The 20,992-nt window shown below is 37.5% G+C and overlaps 1 protein-coding gene across 1 annotated transcript in view; it reads right to left on the reverse strand.

Moving 5' to 3' along the window:
• Positions 1 to 20,992, reverse strand: part of TNFAIP8 (TNF alpha induced protein 8) — a 135,870-nt gene that overhangs the window by 112,376 nt on the left and 2,502 nt on the right. The window lies entirely within an intron of this gene.

The raw sequence follows: 20,992 nt of genomic DNA on the forward strand, positions 1-20,992 counted from the left end.
ATGAAATCATCTGGCCCAGACAAAAAATAAAACTTTCTTTAAGAAGGTATTTGGGCACTGGACATGGTGACCACCAAGCAAAATCGCAATTAACTCCATTTTAACATATGGAAAATGCCTATCGATGAAAGTAATTTCTAAATCAACTATGTATAGTTGGACCAGAAAGAACAAAAATCGAAACTACCATCATTTTAAAAATGGGATAAAGATGAGAAGCTATGACATGCAATTAAAACAGCTCTCCAATTTGACCTATTAAAAAAAACCATCACTAGTCTAAAATAAAGTAATATAGTATTGCCTAAATAAGTTCATATACATACAGAAGAAGGCCCATGCTAGAGACAACACAATTTGGGGACACAACTTTAAGATAGCAAAATGAAGAGAAATAATAGAAGCAGTGAAAGGGCATAGTAGACAGACCTTTATATTGGAGTCAGGAAGATCTGAGTTCTAATTTGGCCTTAGACAGTAACTGCGTGACCCTAGGAAATTCACTTAACCTGTCTGCCTCAGTTTCCTCATTTATAAAATGGGAATAATAATAGCACCTACTTTACTGCTGTCAGGTTGAGGAAGGCTGGTAGGACAATGTTATAGCCTGTGTGAATTTAGTTATATGGTCACACAGCATCACTGACAATCAGGCTGATTCATAAACTGAAAAACTGATGAGGGGAGGGTTCTCAGATAGCAACAGCTCAACAGGCTGCTAACTTGTCATCGCCTTCTACTGAAATGTTATACGTTTGGGAATAAAAGGATAACAGCACCAAATTACTACATGTCTAGCAAGGCCCCACTAGTGACTGGGAAGAAAACAAGCTTTGTCTTGGTACGTAGGTGACAGGACACTACAATTAGAACAAGAAAAATTACAGAGAAATTGTAGCTACACCCCATGCATGGAGAGGATGGCTGGGGATGCTTGGCTTTCCTTGTGTGGGGGATAGTTTGTAGAATCTCTGGGAGTGGCAGGAACTCCTTCTGAGGGACAGAGAGAACATGCCTGTTTTAGCTTCCAGAAGTCCACATCTAAGGCAGGCAGGATTTAGCCAGTAGGCTCTCTGTAGCAGACTGGAGGTCTAGGCCTGATCACCTGCCTATCACCTGCTCTTCTTCCAAGCTGCTTCTAAACCCCAGGCTTAACTAGATGTTGTATTCCATTATTTCTTGACCATATGCTTAGTGTGCTAATGGTAATATCCAGAATATATTAGGAAAATTTTATTGAATAGTTATCTCATGAAAACTCCTAACCTTAAGGAAAACATTGATGCTTTGAAACAGACACTGGTCTGAGAGTTAAATTCCAAACTCTGCCACTTAGTATATGACTTTAGGAAAAATCACTTCCTCTCTCTATACCTGAATTTCCTTATCTATAAATGGAGTGGGTTGGAGTCCATGACCTCTAAGGCCCTTTCTAGTTCTGACATTCCACAATCCTATGGTCTATGATCAATGAATGTGTCACATTGGTGAATGGAGTGTGTTACCCATATGGTGAGCTCAATAGTGACCTTAAGCTGATCATTATTCCATTTAGTTTAATTTTATTTTCCCTGAGGCAATTGGGGTTAAGTGACTTGCCCAGTGTCACACAGATAGTAAGTGTCAAGTGTCTAGTCTGAGACCATATTTGAACTCAGGTCCTCCTGACTCCAGGGCCAGTGCTCTATCCACTGCCCCACCTACCTGCCCCCAAAGAGGTATATCCTTAAAAAGCTAAACATATCCTGCCAAAAATGTAGGGAAAAGATTTTTATCCCCATTGGTAAACCAGTAATGGCCAAGCTGATCATTAAAAGTCAGATAATCCACAAGCTGAAATATGTGTATACTATGGGAGCTTTCTAAAAATATTTTTTATGCATATACCCTGTTGAGTCTTCAGAAGGAAGCATATTTCAAATAGAAGAGGGATGGACCTCACCTGCTTAAATAAAAGAAATTGAGGAGACCTTTAAACCCTGTCTAAATTAGTTGAAATGACAGCTCATGCTAATATAGTACAAAATAGGGTAGGTATTGCAAATATTATTATCATTATTTTCTATGTAGGAAATCTGAGGCTTAGTAGAGGTACAGTGAGAGCAACAGTCAACTACATCCACTAAGTATCAAAGCAGGGATTTGAATGCAGTTTGCCTGACTAAATCCAACCATGCCTCACAGTCTAATCACTGTACAAGCAGTCTCAAAAGTCTTAGTGCATTTTTAAGCCATTAAATAACTTTAAACTGCACTAAGACTTTTGGGATACCCTATATGACAAAGTCTTTCTAGATACCTAGCAGAAAGAACAGGTATATGACAAAGGATTATATAATCTTGGATCTCACCTTTCATCTATTCTATCCAGTGAAATAAATCATTTTAGGATGCTGACTATGGGAAGCAGATGCTGAAGTAGATATCATTCACTGTTTTCCATTTGGGAGAATTAAATTAGATGTCCCATATGTATAATATAAGAAAGGAAATTTTAGAATAAAATGCTCTTGAAAAACAATCAACTGGATTGTTGGATTGATAGGAACTGAACCTATGCTTTCCTTGGTATAGGGAAATCTTTGGTGAAGAAACTCCTCTACCAATGAGGGTGAATACCTTCTCTCCCCACTACAGCCTTTAAGAATGATGTAGGGTACTGAGAGAGTAAATGATTTGCCCATGATCACACAGATTTTGTGTCAGGGTTGGGACTCAAATCCAGGTCTTTATGGTTTTTGTTTGTTTGTTTTTGGTGAGGCAATCGGGTTAAGTGACTTGCCCAGGGTCACACAGCTAGTAAGTGTCTGAGGCCTGATTTGAACGCAGGTCCTTTCTGACTCCAGGGCCAGAGCTCTATGCACTGGACCACCTAGCTGCTCCTGGGTCTTTATGGTTTTAACGCCAGCTTTCTCTCCAGTATGCCACCACTACCTTTCCAAAAAAGGCAAAGATATCCACAGAGCTATTTAAATTTAATATGAAGAACAGTGGGCTAGGCCGGAAGGCTTTAATTCTGCTTTGGATGTGCCACTAATTATGTATGTGACTTTGGATAAGTCACTAAAAGGCTCTAAACCTCAATGGTTTATCTGTGACATCAGAATAAAAATCCCTTCTTTACCTACCTCAGAGAATTGTGAAGATCAAATAAGGATTATATGAAAGTTGCAATGATAAGAGGAGATTACAGAAAAATGTCCTGAATATCATTTATTAGGTTAATGATTTAGGTGACAAGACATGTACAGCACAATTTGAAACACAGATGTTCCAAGAATGACATTTAATTTTGAGACAGCTGTGGTGTCCTTTGAGAAGCCTTCTTATCAGCTTAGCCAGAGGCAATTTTTGTCTGCTTTGAACTTCTATGGCATTTATTTGATGTTTATGTACAGGTAATCCTCAACTTATGACGTGGTCATGTTTATGGGATCAAAAGAATAGGAAGCTATACTGGCCTTCAGAAGTAATCTAGAGCAGAGGTGTCAAACAAGAGACCAAAAAGCTGCATTGTGGCTGGCAACACTCCCAGGACAGGAGCCAGATAATGTCATAGGAAATGTTTACCAAAAAAATAAAAACACAAAAGAACATAATATTAATGTGTGGTATTCTAAGTCAGTATGTGGCCACGGGGATTCTTACGTAAAGTTTAGTGGCCTCATTTCTATTTGACACCACTACCCTAAATCGGTTACCTTATTTTACAACTGAAATGAGGTCCTATAAAGATAAAATCATTTATCTTAGCTCACAAAGAGCACATAATAATAACACTCAAACATAGATCCTCTGACTCAAACCCAAGTGTACTCTTCTGTATCATACTCAAACAGTCAAATGTGATCTCATTGATATGCTCCCTGGAGCAATGCAGATCTCAACACATCCACGTCTGCTCATTCTGTATGAACTCTTGCCCAGGCTCTCCCATAAGTTTGCCAGGGGTGCCTTTCTCATTTTCTCTTGAGACAGTGACAATATCCACAGAACACATGGTCCATCAGTTAGCTCTTACTTTCAAAATATGACCAGCCCGTCATCTTCTGTACTTAGAACTTGGAATACATTTCCCTATAGAAACAGAATACATAGAGGGATTCCTAGAAAAGACTGGATGAGGGGAGAGGGGGAGAAGTGATATGCAGTCAGATACTCCTGACCACTGGGAAAGTATAAACTCTACATCTGAATTTTATCATACTCTCCAGGGATCTTGAATTAGGCCAAGTGAGTAGATATTTCCTTTCCTTGGGTTATTCCAAAAACAGCTTAAGGTGGCTATATCCACTTGCTGATCATACCTGTGGGATATCTGTAAATTGGGGACTATCTTAAAATCATATCATTTCAGAGACAGATGTGACTTCAGATGTCATCTAGTTGAATCCATATGTAGACAATAATCTCCTCCTAAAACATCCTTAAAAAGTGGTCCTTTAGCAACTACTAGAGTATCTCCAGTAGTAGGAAATTCCATATATGGCAACATATTCCACTTCTGATAACTTTGTTATGAAGTTTTTCTCCCCTTCTGTTTATTCAAAATGTGACACCACCTAATCCTACCCTCAGTAGTCAAGTAAGGAAAACAATTCTGATTCTTCTTGTACATGGGGACCATTCAAACAGAATCATAAAATTTTAGAGCTGGATGAAAATTTAAAGATCATCTAGTCTAACACTTATTACAATATCTGGCACACAGTAAGCCATTAATAGATGCTTGAGATTAACTAGACAGTGGACAATTCCATTAGGACACCATTGTAAACAAGAGGGAAAGCTGCTGTATAGGTAAGATCAATAAAGTTAGATTTGAAGAGAAGTTAATTAGGGGAAGAATCTTTGCAGTAAGTTTTTCTGATAAAGACCTGATATGAACAGGTAGGCAGTTCTCAAAAGAAAAAGCTATCAAAAACAATATAAAATGTCCCAAATCACTACTAAAGATATATGTAAATCTCTAAAGATCCACCTCATACTTATCTGTTTGGCAAAGATGAACCACAGCACAATTTTATAGCCCCCTTCACAGACCAAAAATGATCATTCGATAATACACAATATACAGTGAAGACTATCATTCCTTTAGAAAACTCGAGAAACTTAAAAGGGAATAATTATCTAATAACAAAATAGCTAATATATTTTGATTCTCAATTATTTAATTGTGCTAATTGGAATTGATTTGTTGACCAAGCTATACATTTCAAAAAAGTGCCTATGGACTTAAAGAGAGAATGTCACTTTGCCCTGTAATTTTTTTATTTATCACAGGATCATCCATATGCTATTTCAATTTTGTAACTGTAGGTCACATCAACCAAAAACAAATACCATTTTTTAAAGGATGCCCTAATTTTCTTGACATAATCAAGCCTAAACATTTAGCCATCGATGTGGTATAGAACAAAATACACTGGAAGTGGAATGAGGTGACTTATTTTCTAGTTCCAGCTCTGCCACTAAGTACAGGTAAGACTTTGGATAGAACACAGCTTTTCAGGATTCTTTTTCTTTATCTGCAAAATGAGGAGGCTGGATTTTGAGGGTTTGAATCAGCTCTAACATTCTATAGTTCTACCTGAAGAGATAGGAGGGGCAAAAAAAAAAAAGCAACTTTGCCTTGCACCTGTATTTGATTTTTAAGTTTAAATAAGAATAGCTAAAGTGCCAAAAGTGTGTGGCTCAGGTATGCTTAGACCAAGCAAGGTATATTTTTTTGTTGGCTGGCAAGCATTTGGAAAGGTTTCCTTTCTAACTGTACCTACAACAATATTCTACATATTATATATATATATATATTTATCATTTCTCTCCCTTTATCTGATTCCCGCAAAAACAATGACAACAACTACAACAGCAAAAAAGTAAATCCTATCACAGTAGGAACTGAGGAAACTGGAGAGTAATCACTTTAATTTCCTGGACTCATAAAATGGTACGCACAACATATAGAGCTTATTTTAAATTAGTTCTTCCTCAGTTAATATGGAGAATTAAAGAGGAATACTGGAACACTTATGGAAAGTGATGTGGAATAAGAAGAAAAATATGCACCATTGCAACAATGTAAATAAAAAGACAACTCTAAAAGACAAAACCCCTTAGGTTAAACACAACAAAGTTGGTACAATAATATTGAAGTTAAAGCATTTATACTTTAATTCTGTTAATCACTATGCTACAAAAGTGGAAAGTGATACATACTACCAATTGCAATCAGTCCATTATGAAGTTTTCTTTGTTTGTAGAGAATGTATATTTTGGGTCAGGTTTGTTTTTGTTTATTGGGAAGGCCTATTGTGTCAAAATGTATCAACAACAAGAAAAAAATAAAATAAAAAAGTCGTTCCTGTCAAGTAAGAAATCTGGTCATTATGAACTTAATGTGGTAAACAAATCAGCAAAATATATTAGTAGTATCCATAAAGCAACAATATTCAAAACAAAACAACATGGTAGTAGACAACTGTTAATGAAATAGTAAAAAATACTTCATTCCTTGATCCAGTGCAAAGAATGAATCACATATTTAGCTGAATGGTAATACTCTAAATCTAATCTGCTTACCCCAGGACCACTACAGGATTATTGATTCCAAAAGCTCACATATAATCCTTTGTATATAATTATGCCCTGCCTAGTTTTTAAAGTCTCCATGTCCCCTGGGACACTATACCCAGAGATCTCAAAGAAATTCTGATATTTAGTCTAAATTGTCTCCAAATGTTAAAATCACCTCATGGGACATGATCTATGCCTCTCTATCTCTGTGTCTCTGTCTCTCAACTTAAAAGGACTGGCACAAAATTCACTATAAGAATTAAATCACTACTGGGGGTGGGGGTAGGGGGCTTATGTTATCTAAATCTTCTGATAAGAATATGCACTTTCCCACAATTCCCAGTGAGTCTTAGTAAATAAAGAGCCTGTTTCAACAAACCCTCTCCAAATTTCTTAACTAAGGAAGACTTGAGGAAACAAAATGTTTTTCAAGTTCACAATATCAGTTCTACTGGTATTATAAATGCCAATCAACTCATTTACTAAAAATTCTCTTTCCTTATATATGTCATTAAATGGAAGAAATTCTCCAGTGGAATGCTGTAGAGAGTCTGTATTTAGCCCTGTATGGCTTAACATGCTTATCATGACTTGGTTAATTGCATATGTACCATGTTTATCAAATGTACAGATGAAAAAAAGCTAGGAGAGAAAACTAACACACTGGATGACAGAATCCAGAAAGATCTTAACAGACTATAAACACTGGGCTAAGTCTAATAAAATGAAAATTTAAAAAAAAACCCTTACATTTGGATTTTAAAAATTACCTTCACAAATATAAGTTTGGGAAGGGACATGCTAATTAGTAGTTCATGAAGTGTAACCACAAATTAATGTGGTCTCCCAAGAAGTAAAAGAGGCATGTGACACCCTCAGCCCTCTACCCTGGAATGACTATATGCAGGTAACACATTTTAGGAGAGTCTTTGACAAGCTAGAGAGGCCAGAGGAAGTCAAGCAGGATGATTGAAGGGCTCCAGATAATATGTTTTCATGACTTGAAGGAACTGGGGATTTTTGGCTATTTTCAAGTATCTGAAGAACTATTTGAGGGGGTGGGGTGGGGTGCAGAAGAGGGGAGGGGTCCCACAATGGACTTGTCTTTTTTATACCTGGGGGAAAGAGGAATTGTTAAAACTTAGTAGGTGTGGAAGCAGAAGAGAGACAAATTCAGGCTTAAAGAAAGGAACAACTTCCTAACAATGAAAGGGAGGCCACAGTGGGAATGAATTGCCTTGGGACATACTGAGTTCCCTCACACCAGTAAAGGCTGGATGACCATTTTTCAAGACAGTAAAGAGAAAATTCTTATTCAGGTATATGTTAGACTAAATGGTCTCCAAGATCCTGTTCAACACTGAAACCTTGGGATTCTGTAAACAAAGGCATAAATAGCAGAAGGCACATAAGTTTGGCCCAAAGAAGCCTATCATTGCTGCGGTGGGAAAGGGACAGTCAGACTATCCAAGGTGCCTATTCAAATGAATTTGCCCCAGATGTGGTATAGCTGGAGCTAGTTAGGCCTCTCACAACGTCCAAGTATGTCCAACACTAGCATAGTCTTTTGCTTGTGTGTGTGTGTGTGTGTGTGTGTGTGTGTGTGCATGTATGTATTATTCCATATATAATTTTTAAATGAATAAAATAGAAAGAAAAGTAGAAACCCAATTAAAAGTAGGGTACAAATGAATCAATTCAAGGACCAGAAAGAACAGAGATGGGAAGAAAATAGAGAAAAATATCTCTCAAGGTGTATCTTCAAATGGATAAAAAATAGATTTTTTTTAAGTGGCAATACTTCCCCAGTTTATAAATAAAGTCAAAGAATGTGAACAGGTAGTTTTCAGATGAAGAAATCAAAGCTAAAATCTGTGTCTCTCTACTTCTCTAGAATAAAATACAAATGCTTTAGTCTAACATTTAAAGCCCTCCACATTTTTCTAGACTTATTTGATATTCTTTCCCTTCACACACTCTACTTTCCAGCCAGGTTGGTCTGATCCTTCACCAAATTCACCAAATACACTACGTCCAATCTCTGTGCCTTTGCATAAACTGTTCCATGTGCCTAGAACACACTCCCTCCTCACTTTGACATATTAGGATGTTCATCATCTCTTGAAGGCTCAGCTCAGATACTCCCTGCTCTATGAAACCTTTTCTGATTCCTTCCCTTAAGGTGTTAGTGCCTTCATCTCCTCCAATTAGAGAGCAGCAATGGTATTAGATAACTTTTATATTTGTATTCCTAGTAGTTTACCCATATTTCATACTTAATTCTTCATTCATTCAGAGATAGATGTTAAAGCATTTTATCCGCTGTCGTATCAGAGATGATATTCAAACACAGGTTTCCTAAGTACAGTGTTTTTCCATTACACCATGATGCTTTTCATACCTCCTACTCAAAATTTCTCACTCTCATATTCAAAACAGATGGCACTATCTCACAGAATGATGTAAAGCAACAGCTCAAGTTGTGCTTATGTTAATTGATTTTATTCACATTTCTTGCCTTTCCTGGTGTCCTAGTGTTGGCTTAGAAGTTCTTTCATTGGGTTAAGAAATGATACCAATAATATCTTCACATACTTTCAATTACTTTTGTCAACAAGAACATGAAAACAAGATTGGCCTAGAACAATCTAGGTAGACTTTAACTAGTTTATCAACCTACCTATGAAACATTAAGAATGCTTTTAGAGACATAACTGACAGCTGAAATCCACAAACCTTATATTTAATTTCTCCTCCCACAAAAATTATCACCAGTGCATCTGACAATTATCAAGTGATAAATCTGAGTTTCACCTCCTTTCACTTCCTTTTCCCACTTTGATTGAGGTCTACTGAGGTCTGCTGTTCCTACTAATAGGACACATTATATTGTCCTATGCAGATCACAACGTAGAAGGACATAATCTTGGGTTTTGAAAGACAATAATGGCAGAGTATAAGCTCTAGAAAGTCTTATGCTGGCTGTCTGATTACCACCAACTTGCATTTAGAGAGCTTTTTTAAACTGAAAGATGGCTACCAAATAATGAATTTTTTTGACCATACCAACTGATGAAACCACATAATGAGATGTAGGAGGCATTGATGGAATAAAAGCCCATAACAGTGACCCATAGAATCTCAGTCAGAGTTAAGGTACCTCAGAGGACATCTATTCCAATCCACTCCTAAACAAGAACCCTTCTACCTGCTGGGAAAGACCCAATAGGTCTTTTTTGTGTAAAAACCTCCAGTGAGGAGGAACTCACCACTTTCTGATAGCTTTAACAGTTAAGAAAAATTTCTCACCATCCAGCCTACTAAATAGGCCTCAGTTAAGGGGGCAGCTTTCCCAGGCTCCAGGTTAATCCCTCTTCTGTCATAGACCTCTAAAGACTTCAAGACATCAACAATGTTTCTCCCCTACCCCCACTACAAGTTTTCTCTTCTCCAGGATAAACATCTCTAGTTCCTCATCAGCTGATTCTGACAACTAAGCCATAAGAATCCTTATTGAGGAAATAGACTCCAATCCTCTCGCTAACCTGGTTGCCCTTCTCTCTTGCTCTCCAGTTCATCAGAGTCCTTCTCTAAAAGTGGAGACCAGAACAGAATACAATACTTCAGACATAGTCAACTAGGATAAAATATATGAGCATTTTGATTTCTTTAGTCTTGGGCACCATGTCTTAATATACTTAAGTGATCACAGCCTCATTTTTCCTTTTTTGGTTGTCATATCACCCTATAGACTCATATTGAGCTGGAAGTCCCATTAAAACTGCCAGAACTTTTTCAGAACTGTTGTCTGGCCACACCCCTCCCCATCTGTACTTGTGAATTTAAATTTTTTGAACTGTTGAGTTTTCATGGCCTCGTCTTGAGACTTTGTCAATTGCTTAGCTAAAATCTGGGTATTCTAGTTGAATGGTATTTAGGGTGCTTTTTGTGACTAACTGGCTCCTAGAGAGATCAAACTTTAACTGAAAAACAAAACATGCACTGAGAAGAATTAAAAGTAAAAAGTGTAAGTAGCATGTATATCATGCTTAAGATTTTACCCAGTATAGCTTTATCATCTAAATAATTCCTGTAAGTCCATAGTTATGCCCATCACAAACTCAATTTAACCCAAAATTATGATTCTGGTAAAACATTAAAACAGCCTAGGGGGCAGTTTGGCTGATACTAGTAACAAGTCTGGATTTCATAAGATAAGTTGCAAGTTGACCAGGAAGAGGGTTGAGAAAGTCATAACAGCTACTCATTTGATGTGTTTGCTTTTTCCATGTCACTGATCTTTCATGACGACCACAAAGATCTATCTATATGCAGTACCTTGACTCCCCTTACAATTTTCCTTTACATTTGAAATGTCAGTCATTCTACCATTCATATCTAAAAGTCCACAGCCATACTTTCAGTACTTTGGGTTCTTCTTAGTTCCATCTCATTATTCAAGCTGGGGAGTTGAAAGATGCAGTGCTCCCCAAGTAGTCTGATCCAGGAAAAATTTGACAACTGTCCCCCTGGCCTGGGCTCTGAATCTGAGGAATCAACCTGTAGACCTGCCCTATTTGGAGTTTCAATAGACTACTATCAGACTCTCTCATGGCTGGAAAGTTCTGCTGATTCAGAGTAACAGAACTGCAGATCCCCTTTTGGTCTGGAATTGCTGCTATTGCTATTCCACTGTAGACCTCGGATAAGACTAGAAGCTGGAAGAGAGAGCCCACTCCATTCCTGGGGCTAGAACTACTCAGCTGCTACTTGCTTTTTTAACTTTCTCCTTTGCTTAGCCCACCGTCTAAAGTTACTAACCGCTCTTCACCCTGGAATGCCATGCCCAGAAGAAGGTCTCTTTAGTCCTTCAATATTTTCAGTCTAGGAGTGGATAGTGGGTGACAGAGATGTCAGGTGGGACCTGTTCCTGTACCATGTAGACATTTAAGGTCCCTCTTTGCTAAAGCTTGGACCTCTTGTTGATCTCGTCCACAGCTTGAATGCTCCGTAGCATGTTCCTGGCCAGGCCCTAGTCCCCGCCATCTGCAGATCTCTATATGATCTCTCTGTGCCAGCCTGGAATGGAAAAATGACTCACGATTATTTTTCCCTCATATTTCCTGATCAAGATTCTGTCTGGTATGTTTTCTAGAGCTGTTTAGAGTTGTTTAGCAAAAGGAAGGCTCACTGTACTTCTTCCTGGTACTCCACCATCTTGGCTCTGCCTTCCCTACACATAATATTTGATTGAAATTCATCTTTTGCATTTAAAAATTCAAATACAGAATTTTTTAAAAGGACAAATAGATTTTTATATAGGAAGGATCTGTCAGAATTCACAAGAGAACTCCTCCCATGGCAACCCATCGATGGCTAAGTAGGTTAGACTTATAAAGTTGCTTCAAGGAATATGTGTTAAATTACTTGCCAAGTGTCACACAATTAAGTATGTCAAGTGGAAAGGCAAAGATGGGATTTGAACATAGGTTGTCCTGATGCCAATCCCAGCACTCTATCTACTTCTATAACAAACAGAGGAATAATGTGTCTCTCCAAGTAATGTTGACAGAAGGATAATATCAGACTATCAGTCACTGTAGTAATTAACCACTTGAAGATACAAAGAAACAGTATCTTCTCTCTAAATGTAGCTTCAACTAGCCAGAATCATTTAAAAACACAAAGATTTTAGTTCTTGTCCCACATCCATCATTAACCACTGAGACTCTTTTGACAGTTATTAAATGTACATTTAATTACTAGTCATTTGCAGTTAAGTGAGAAGCAGTCTAATAGCAACAGATCACATCTAAAGGTACCAGAGTTCCCAAAACCCAAGTTTCTGAGGCTTACTGAAGTAATATAAGCTACGAAGGTAGAAGATACCCTCTTAGTCAGCAAAGTATGTGTAATTTACACCTAAGCTTGTGGGTTCAAAGGCCTAACATGCAATCTGGGATACTGGGTACCAACCATTTACAAACTTAATAATGTGAAGCTGAATTTGCACACTGGGAACTAAAATTGAAATGATGTTAGAAGTTTTGCCAAGATAACATTGTGGATGAAAACAGAAGGTTATAAATGCAGGAATTATCAATCTACTCATCATTCCATAGGGAATTTAAACTGTATTTGGAGTTAAAAATCAATACTACTATAACATCCTATACTTACTCACGCAATACACACTTACTAAGCACCGAATTACTAGGTGATAGGTCCTAAGTCAAGCACTGGGGAAGAGAAAGTGGAGAGAAGACAAAATCATTATCCATGTGGAGCTTATAGCCAAGGTTACCTGACATGAAAATTATACAATTTATGCTTATATGTGAGTGGATTGTACTACTATAAATGATGTCATTGAAGAAAGTAGTAGTTTCAGCCACTGATGCTCTAATGAATAGTGAAGTAGGTTTGTAATTGCCATTCTCCTTGGAAACTCTCCACTGAAGTCTTTTTTTCCCCTTCTTAGCACATAGACACATGTTTAAATGCTTTTAATTTTGAGTAGTCAAGCATATTTCTGAAAACAAAAAACCTCCAGGTTTTGGGCATCCAATATGTAGATTAATGCATGCAGACCACAGAATTTTACAGTTGAAGAGAACTGATGAACTATGAGCACAAAATGAAGCATTTTTGTTCACTTTCTTCATTTTTTCTTGCCTTTTTTTCCAACATGGCTAATGTGGAAATGTTTTTCATGACTTCATAGGTATAATGGGTATTATATTTCTTGTCTTCTCGATGGGTGGGGGCCAAGGAAGAGGAGAGTATTTAGAACTGAAAATGAAAAAAAAAACCCATTTAGTTCAATGCCTTTATTTTATGGATGAGCAAGGCCCAGAGGTCAAGAGATTTAAAACGACTTGGCCAGTCACACAGGTAGCAACCAGAAGAATTAGGATATTCTAGGTTGGGTCTGATTCAGGATTAGAATGAAATGAAACATTCCTAAACCACCTAGCACTGAGGAAAATGAAGCATGGAAAGGATATCCAGCAAGGATAAAGCTTTGGTTTAGTTGAACATGGCTACCCTGTCTCTGAATTTGCCTCTACATAATGGCATTCCTGGTCAGAAGCACATCTCAAGTCTGAGGAGACCCTGATTCTTGTTATGCTGGGCTTCTGTCCTTATGTGACTATGAAGCATCAATGGTTCAAGCCTTAGTGCCCAGAACTAAGCAGTCATCTGACTGCTTCACTGACTCTTAGAGAAACACTAAACTAGTCTACATGGCTGGGATGTTAGCAGATGTTCCTTCCACACAGAGTTAAAACTAGAATCTCCTCAGATTGAGGGCAGCGATACAACTGCATCATGAAGACAGAAGAATTCACAGTATAAAATAGCAATCTGAAAATGTAGTAAAACTGTAATAGAAGGATAAAGTTCTTTGAAGATTTTGGGAAATTTTACTTTAGTAAACTTTAGAGTAGAAATCTTTTTCTTAATAAAGAGAAATCTTGTGTCTTGAAGAACTACTTCACGTTCCCAGAAGTATCAAGAACACTTACACTTGATAAGAAAGTCTTCTGAACTCAACTATAGAATTCCTACTAAACTTAAGTTTCTGTTTACAGAAAATGTCTCATCCTTCCAAAAAGGCACTGCCAATTAGTATCCCTTCCTTTATCACTGGCATGGTTTTCAGGTTCATCTATGCAAGGTTTCTTTGGCCTGAGGGCCAATTCCCCACAGCCAATGGGGGGAAATTGTGTTATCTGAAGTAAGGAGGGCTCTTTTCCCTACCACCAAAGCCAGGGCTATGTAGTCTGGAGTAAGAAACATTTATATTACGTATTTCTTTTCCACCACTCCAGACAGTAAGGTTAGAACAAAAGGAATATCTTAAGCTGCTCTTAAGCAACTTCAGAAGGAGAATGTTACAAAAGAGCCATCTGTGTGTGGAGAAGGCAGGACACACAATCTTACCACTTTTTTTCTGCCTCTAGTCACTGTCCTCCTGAGTCAATGAATATCTCCCAGTGCCTAGATCCCCCCAGGACTCCAGGCTGGAGAGAAATTCTGATTTGTCCCTGCCCTCTATGATTCTGCAGCACAGATGGTTGGAAAGGGAGAAGTGGTGAGCTTCAAATCAGACTATTTCATACTCTTCAATCACACAGATAGAAGACTTAGGCCTAGGGCAAGATTAGCAGCACTTTTTAAAAATGTTTCCCATGGCCACTATTTAGCTGCTGAATTAAGAATCAGCTGGTACACATATGCACACATGCATATAAGCAAATTATGTTATTATAGCACAGGGAAAAAAAAGTCCAAATGATAACATGCTGGAAAGAACACTTGGTTTGGAAACCTGGGTTCATATCTAAGTTTGCCATGACTTGCAATGTGACCTTGTGTTTATTTACAACCAATTGTTGTTGTTTTCGCCTTTCTTTTTATCCTAGCACTTAGCATCATGCCTGGCACAATGCTAGTTGACTTTTTTTCCCCTCTTTTTTTTTTTTTAGGCAATTGGGGTTAAGTGACTTGCCCAGTGTCACACAGCTAGTGAGTGTCAAGTGTTTGGTCTGAGACTGGATTTGAACTCAGGTCCTCCGGATTTGACTTCAGGGCAGGTGCTCTATCCACTGCACTACCTAGCTGCCTCGACTTTTTTTTTAAAAGCCTATAGGGTAGGTAACTTTTTAAATGTAATTAGTTTTCTTTGCAATCTTATATTTATTTTGTGCATTTAAAAACATTTTTCATAGAAGGGGTCCATAGGCTGGACCAGTTTGCCAAATGAGGCCCATGACACAAAAAGGCTAAAAGCCCCCGCTATGAGACTGTCTTAATAAAACATGTAGGACCAGAGGTGATATTTCTGAAAGTTCAGGCAAATATCTCAACACAAACACAAACTTAATATTAAAGCCATGAAATTAGCTACATTTTATAAATCAGCATGCTCCCCTCCTGTTTATGAAAAGCTTTATTATAAAAAATGAGATAAGCTTCACAGGCATGCATGCTTAATACACAACCGTAGTCATATCTTCCAGGAAAGGCAATCAGTCACTTACTGCCATAAAAAGAAGGGAGCAAAATGACCAGATATGTGTACATTGAGACCATCACTGTTTACTCACCTGGGTCAGAAGACACACTTGAGATCACTTCCTTCTAAAGTTTACATCACAATGAGTCACTAAGGCCTAGGCTTCGAGTTCAGGTAAAAGGAATCCTTTCAGCTAATTCACAATTCTTTAATATGGGCACAGTGACATGCAATTTCACTTCTGAGGAGCAATGAACTAAATACCTGCCATTTCAGAGGAAGTGTTCTGATTTAAAAAAAAAAGTTTTCCCCTGCCTCCCAACTATGAGTACTGTCCAATGTTCTGTGCTGGGTCCCCTTCTCCCTCTATACTTTCAGTAATTTATCAGTCCCCATAATTTTTAAATCATCATCTCTATGCAAGTGAGGCTCAAATTTTTACAGCCAACCTTAGTCTCTCATCTGAGCTTCAGTCTCACAACAACAATTAATTGTCTATTTAGACATTTCAAATTGGATGTCCTGGAGACACTTTAAGTTGAACATCTCCAAAAATTGAACACATTATATTTTCCCAAACCCTTTTCCTTTTGCTATTTCTGTTGAAGGTACCACCAACTTTCCAGTTTCCCTGGTTCATAATAAGCTTTATCACTAACTCTCTACTCTCTATCACCCCACATAGCTAATCAGTTGCCAAATCTTGTAATTTTTACCTCCATAACCTCTTGCATCAGACCATTTCACTTTACTCACAAAGTTATCACATTAGTTTAGGTCCACATCAGCTCACTTCTCAATTACTGCAATGTTTAAATGATCTCCTTGAATAATCCACAGGAATCTGGCTATTCTTGTCTGGCCTTAGACACTTACTAGCTGCATGACCCTGGGCAAGTCACTCTACCCTGTTTGTCTCAGTTTCCTCATCTGTAAAATGAGCTGGAGAAGGAAATGGCAAAACACTCCAATATTTTTGCCAAGAAAACTCCAAACAGGGTCACAAGAGTCAGAGATGCCTGAAAACAACTGAACATTCCATTATATACTTGTGCTACAGATTTTTGACACCAAAAGTAAGACTTTATATTTGTCCCTATTAAATCTCTTGTTTTAAGATTTGGCCCAGCATTGTAGCCAGTGCAAGTCTTTATATGGAGCCTAAATGATATCTTAGGTGTTTGGTTATATATTCCTTCCATCTTTATGCCATCTGAAAATTTGATGAGCATGCAGTAGAGTGCTGATAAATGTTTAACAACCTGATTTTTAAAAAAAGTACACATAACATCTTTTAAGTTTAATCTGCATCATTAATATTTTCTCCATCACTTTCTTAAGTCTAGACAATCAACAAAACAATAAAGCAAGCCTTGATTTATTGCCAATTTGCCAATTTACAAGGAGTAAATGCTGACACTGAAGAGGTTTAAGCTGGCTCCAGCACACTCCTGTGAGTATACCACTATTCCTTCATCCAAGTCACTTATGACTTGGCACATGGCCAGGGTCAGACTGCTGGGTGGTTCCACTAGACGCTTCCCTTCAAAAGAATATCAAACCATCAATCACTACTTTTTAGCCACCTAAACAGCTACTGAATCAGAACTAAATCCTCTTAACTAGTTATCTAGACAATATCTTTCCATATAATCCACATGGAAAGTATTAGAGGCTCCATCATTTTTTTAAACCAAAATCAAGGTAAACTATAACTAAATATTCCCTTGATCTACCAGTCTAATAACTCTGTCAAAAAAGAGAAATTAGACTAGTTTGGTTTGACTACTTTAGGTGAAGTCCAAAGTTAGCTCTTGGTAATCACTGCTTCCTTTTAAAAATACAGATACACTATTCCTTTAATAATATATTCTAGAATTTTGCCAAGAATTTAAGTCTAGTTCATGGACATATAGTTTAGACTCTATACTCATTACTTTTTGGAAAATCAGGACAACATGTGTTCTTTTCCAATCCTATAGAGCCTGCCCCAGTCTCCATTTTCTTCCAAAGATGACTATTCAATCATATCTCATATAACTTGCTTTCATCTCTTAACTTTTTTAAAACATATGTCCCCCAAAGGTAAAAGAGCAACCCGCTAACCAAACCATGATTGTATCAGGTTGTCGAAAAACTTCCCTAGTTGGATGAATAAATGGATACCATAGTTCTTTTTTTTATGATTCAACACATAAAAGACCCTCGACAAGACTCAAGTACTATTTTTATTAAAAGCTGGCACAATTCATATGTCATTAGCTAGAGAACGAGGCTTTCCTTATGGAATCACATCCTTTTGCAGCTGGGAACCATCTCAGTTACCCTCTATCTACCTTATTCCACCATTATTGAGCTTCTTCCACCGACTTAAATAAAAATAAAAGCCAGGCTAAATGAACATATGGCAGAGGTTACTGCTCTTTCTGTATACTGTATGATATAATACAATACAAATGTCACCCTCTACACTGGTTCACCTTCTCTCAAAGTCTATCATACCACTGGCATGGGTAGTGCTTCATTTTGGGATAGCTGATAGTCTAGTCTCTATTTTATGTTTATCTCAAGTTTTAAAATCTTTAACTATTTGGTATATTAAAAATATTTATTTCTACATTTGCTTCTAGGTTAAAGTGAGGGCAATTCAGCGAATATTGTTAAATTCCTAGGGCCTATCACTTCCTCCTACCAGGAAACTATCCAACTTGGTTCTCAACCCAGGGAACTCTTTGATCACTAGTTAATCCATTTAGCTCAGCTTTGTATTGCCTATGGAAAAAGCTCATACTGAAGAAGAAAGGCAAAACTCATCTCAACTTGAATATACTTTAGCATAAATGTGTTTTCCTTCTGACCTTCAAGACTCCATTTGGGAGAAATATAAATCTCCAAACAACAGAGAAATTTGGTGAAGGAAAGAGAGAACAAGAGACAGACTTTTCAGAACTAGCACGTTATCTAGTAACTGTTGAGCCAATGTGAAAATTAAAAAAAATTCTCAGCTTTTGAAAGCACAAGAACATATAGTCCAGTGGAACTAGTTTTATTGCAGCTTTCCTACTTACTGGTTATCTGAAGTAAACATAGGTTTCATATTCTTTAGAAGCAAGTGTATTTCATATTTTTCTCTCTCAGCCAATCTGTTTCTTACCCAGCAAACCTACCCAAAGTGATTTAAATTGACTCACTGAATCTAACTAAAGCAGGAAGAGGCTTGAATTTTACCTGTTCCATCACTCTGCCAATGTCAGATAGAAATCTCTCATATTTTCAATCCCCAAAGAAGGAAATTCTGAAACTTGTTCTAGTAATCTAACAACTTACTATCCAGATATTCTTCTTAAGATTTAATTTAAGGGGGTAGCTAGGTGGCGCAGTGGATAGAGCACCAGCCCTGAAGTCAGGAGTACCTGAGTTCAAAGCCAGCCTCAGACCAAACACTTGACACTTACTAGCTGTGTGACCCTGGGCAAGTCACTTAACCCCGATTGCCAGAAAAAAAGATATAATTTAAATAAATCTACAAGTATGGAGAGCCTAATGTGTGCCAGGTGCTAGAGATACAAGTATAGCTCAATGGTGAAGAGTCCTGGACCTGGAATCAGTAAGAACTGAGCTTGAAACTCAACATCTGACACTTACTCTGTCACTCTGGGCAAGTCACTTAACTATCTCAGTTAACTCATCAGTAAAATAGGGATAATAATAGCACCTAAATCACAGGAGTTGTTATGAGGATCAAATGAGATATTGTAAAGCAGTCTGCAAACCTTGAAGTGCTGTATAAATAATACCTATTATCATTATAAAGAGTGAAGCAATTCTTATTTGCAGTAAGTTTACATTGGCTTTGCTTTAAATCAATTTCTTTTTATTTTGTCCTATGTAAAGATGGTTGTTGTTCAGTCCTGTTCAGTCAACTCTTTTTTTGGGTTTTTTTTTTTTGCACTTTAGGCAATTGGGGTTAAGTGACTTGCCTAGGGTCACACAGATAGTTAAGTGTCAAGTGTTTGGTCTGAGGCCAGATTTGGACTCAGGTCCTCCTGACTTCAGGGCTGGTGCTCTATCCACTGCGCCATCTAGCTGCCCCTCAATCAACTCTTTGTGACCCCTTGGGCCATAGCATACCAAGTCTTTCTCTAGAAGTCTGTCCCAAGTTCATGTTCCTTGCTTCCATGACACCATCTATCCATCTAATTCTCTGCCATTCCCTTTTCCTCTTGCCTAAAATCTTTCCCAATATCAGAGTCTTTTCCAAGGAGTCATCTTCTCATTATGTGGCCAAAGCATTTAAGCTTCAATTTCAATATTTACTCTCCCAGTGAATAGACTGAATTAATTTAAGTATTAACTGATTTAATCTCCTTGCTGTGCAAGGGACTCTTACAAGTCTTCTCCAGCACCACAGTTCAAAAAGATTGATTCTCTGGCACTTAGCTTTCCTTAGAGTCCAACTCTCACAGCCATACATTGCACTGGAAAAACCATAGTTTTGATTATATGAACCTTTGTTGGTAAGACGCTTTTTAGTATGTTCAGATTTGTCACAGGTTTTCTCCCAAGGAACAAGTGTCTTTTAATTTCATGCTATAGTCATTATCCATAGTGATCTTTGAGCCAAAGAATACAAAATCTGACACCTCTTCCATTTCTTCTCCCACTGTTTGCCAGGAAGTGATGGAAGCAATTGCCAAGATGTTTGTGGGTTTTTTTTTTTTTATGTTAAGCTTCAAGTCAGCTTTTACACTTTATTCTTTTACCCTCATCAAGAGGTTTGATTCCTCTTCACTTTCTGCCATCAGAGTGGTATAATCTGCATATCTGAGATTGCTGATATTTCTCCTGGCAATCTTTTGATTCATCCAGCCTGGAATTTCACATGATGTGCTCTGAATATATAAGTTAAATTAAAAAAGGTGACAATAAATAATTTCATTGCACTTCTTTTTCAATCATAAACCAATCAATTGTTCCGTGTTCAGTTCTAACTATAAAGATGGTAAACTGATCAGTACAATACTGTGCTGTCATATATTTAAATAGTCAATAAACATTTGTTGCATACAGTTCTTATTCTCCAGGAGCTCAAAATCTAATGGGAAAGACCATTTACAACAATATATGGACAAAGCCCATGGAACATCAACTGGAAATAATCAAGCAACCAAAGGCACTCAGGACTCTCACATCATTTTATTAATGTTTCTTATTTGAGACATTTCACTGGACTCTCTCCATGAGTCAGTTTCAGTAATTGTTGTCCAGTGGAATACATGTTAGACTTGGAGTCAAGACAGATCTGAATTCAAATCCTGCCTTAGCTGCTTACTACTATGAGTCACTGAATCTCTCTGAGTCTGTTTCCTCATATGGAAAATGGGGTTGATGATAATA

Source organism: Phascolarctos cinereus, unplaced genomic scaffold (genome assembly GCF_003287225.1).
Source record: "Phascolarctos cinereus isolate Bilbo 61053 unplaced genomic scaffold, phaCin_HiC Scaffold_4;HRSCAF=312, whole genome shotgun sequence".
Taxonomy (NCBI): Eukaryota; Metazoa; Chordata; class Mammalia; order Diprotodontia; family Phascolarctidae; genus Phascolarctos; species Phascolarctos cinereus.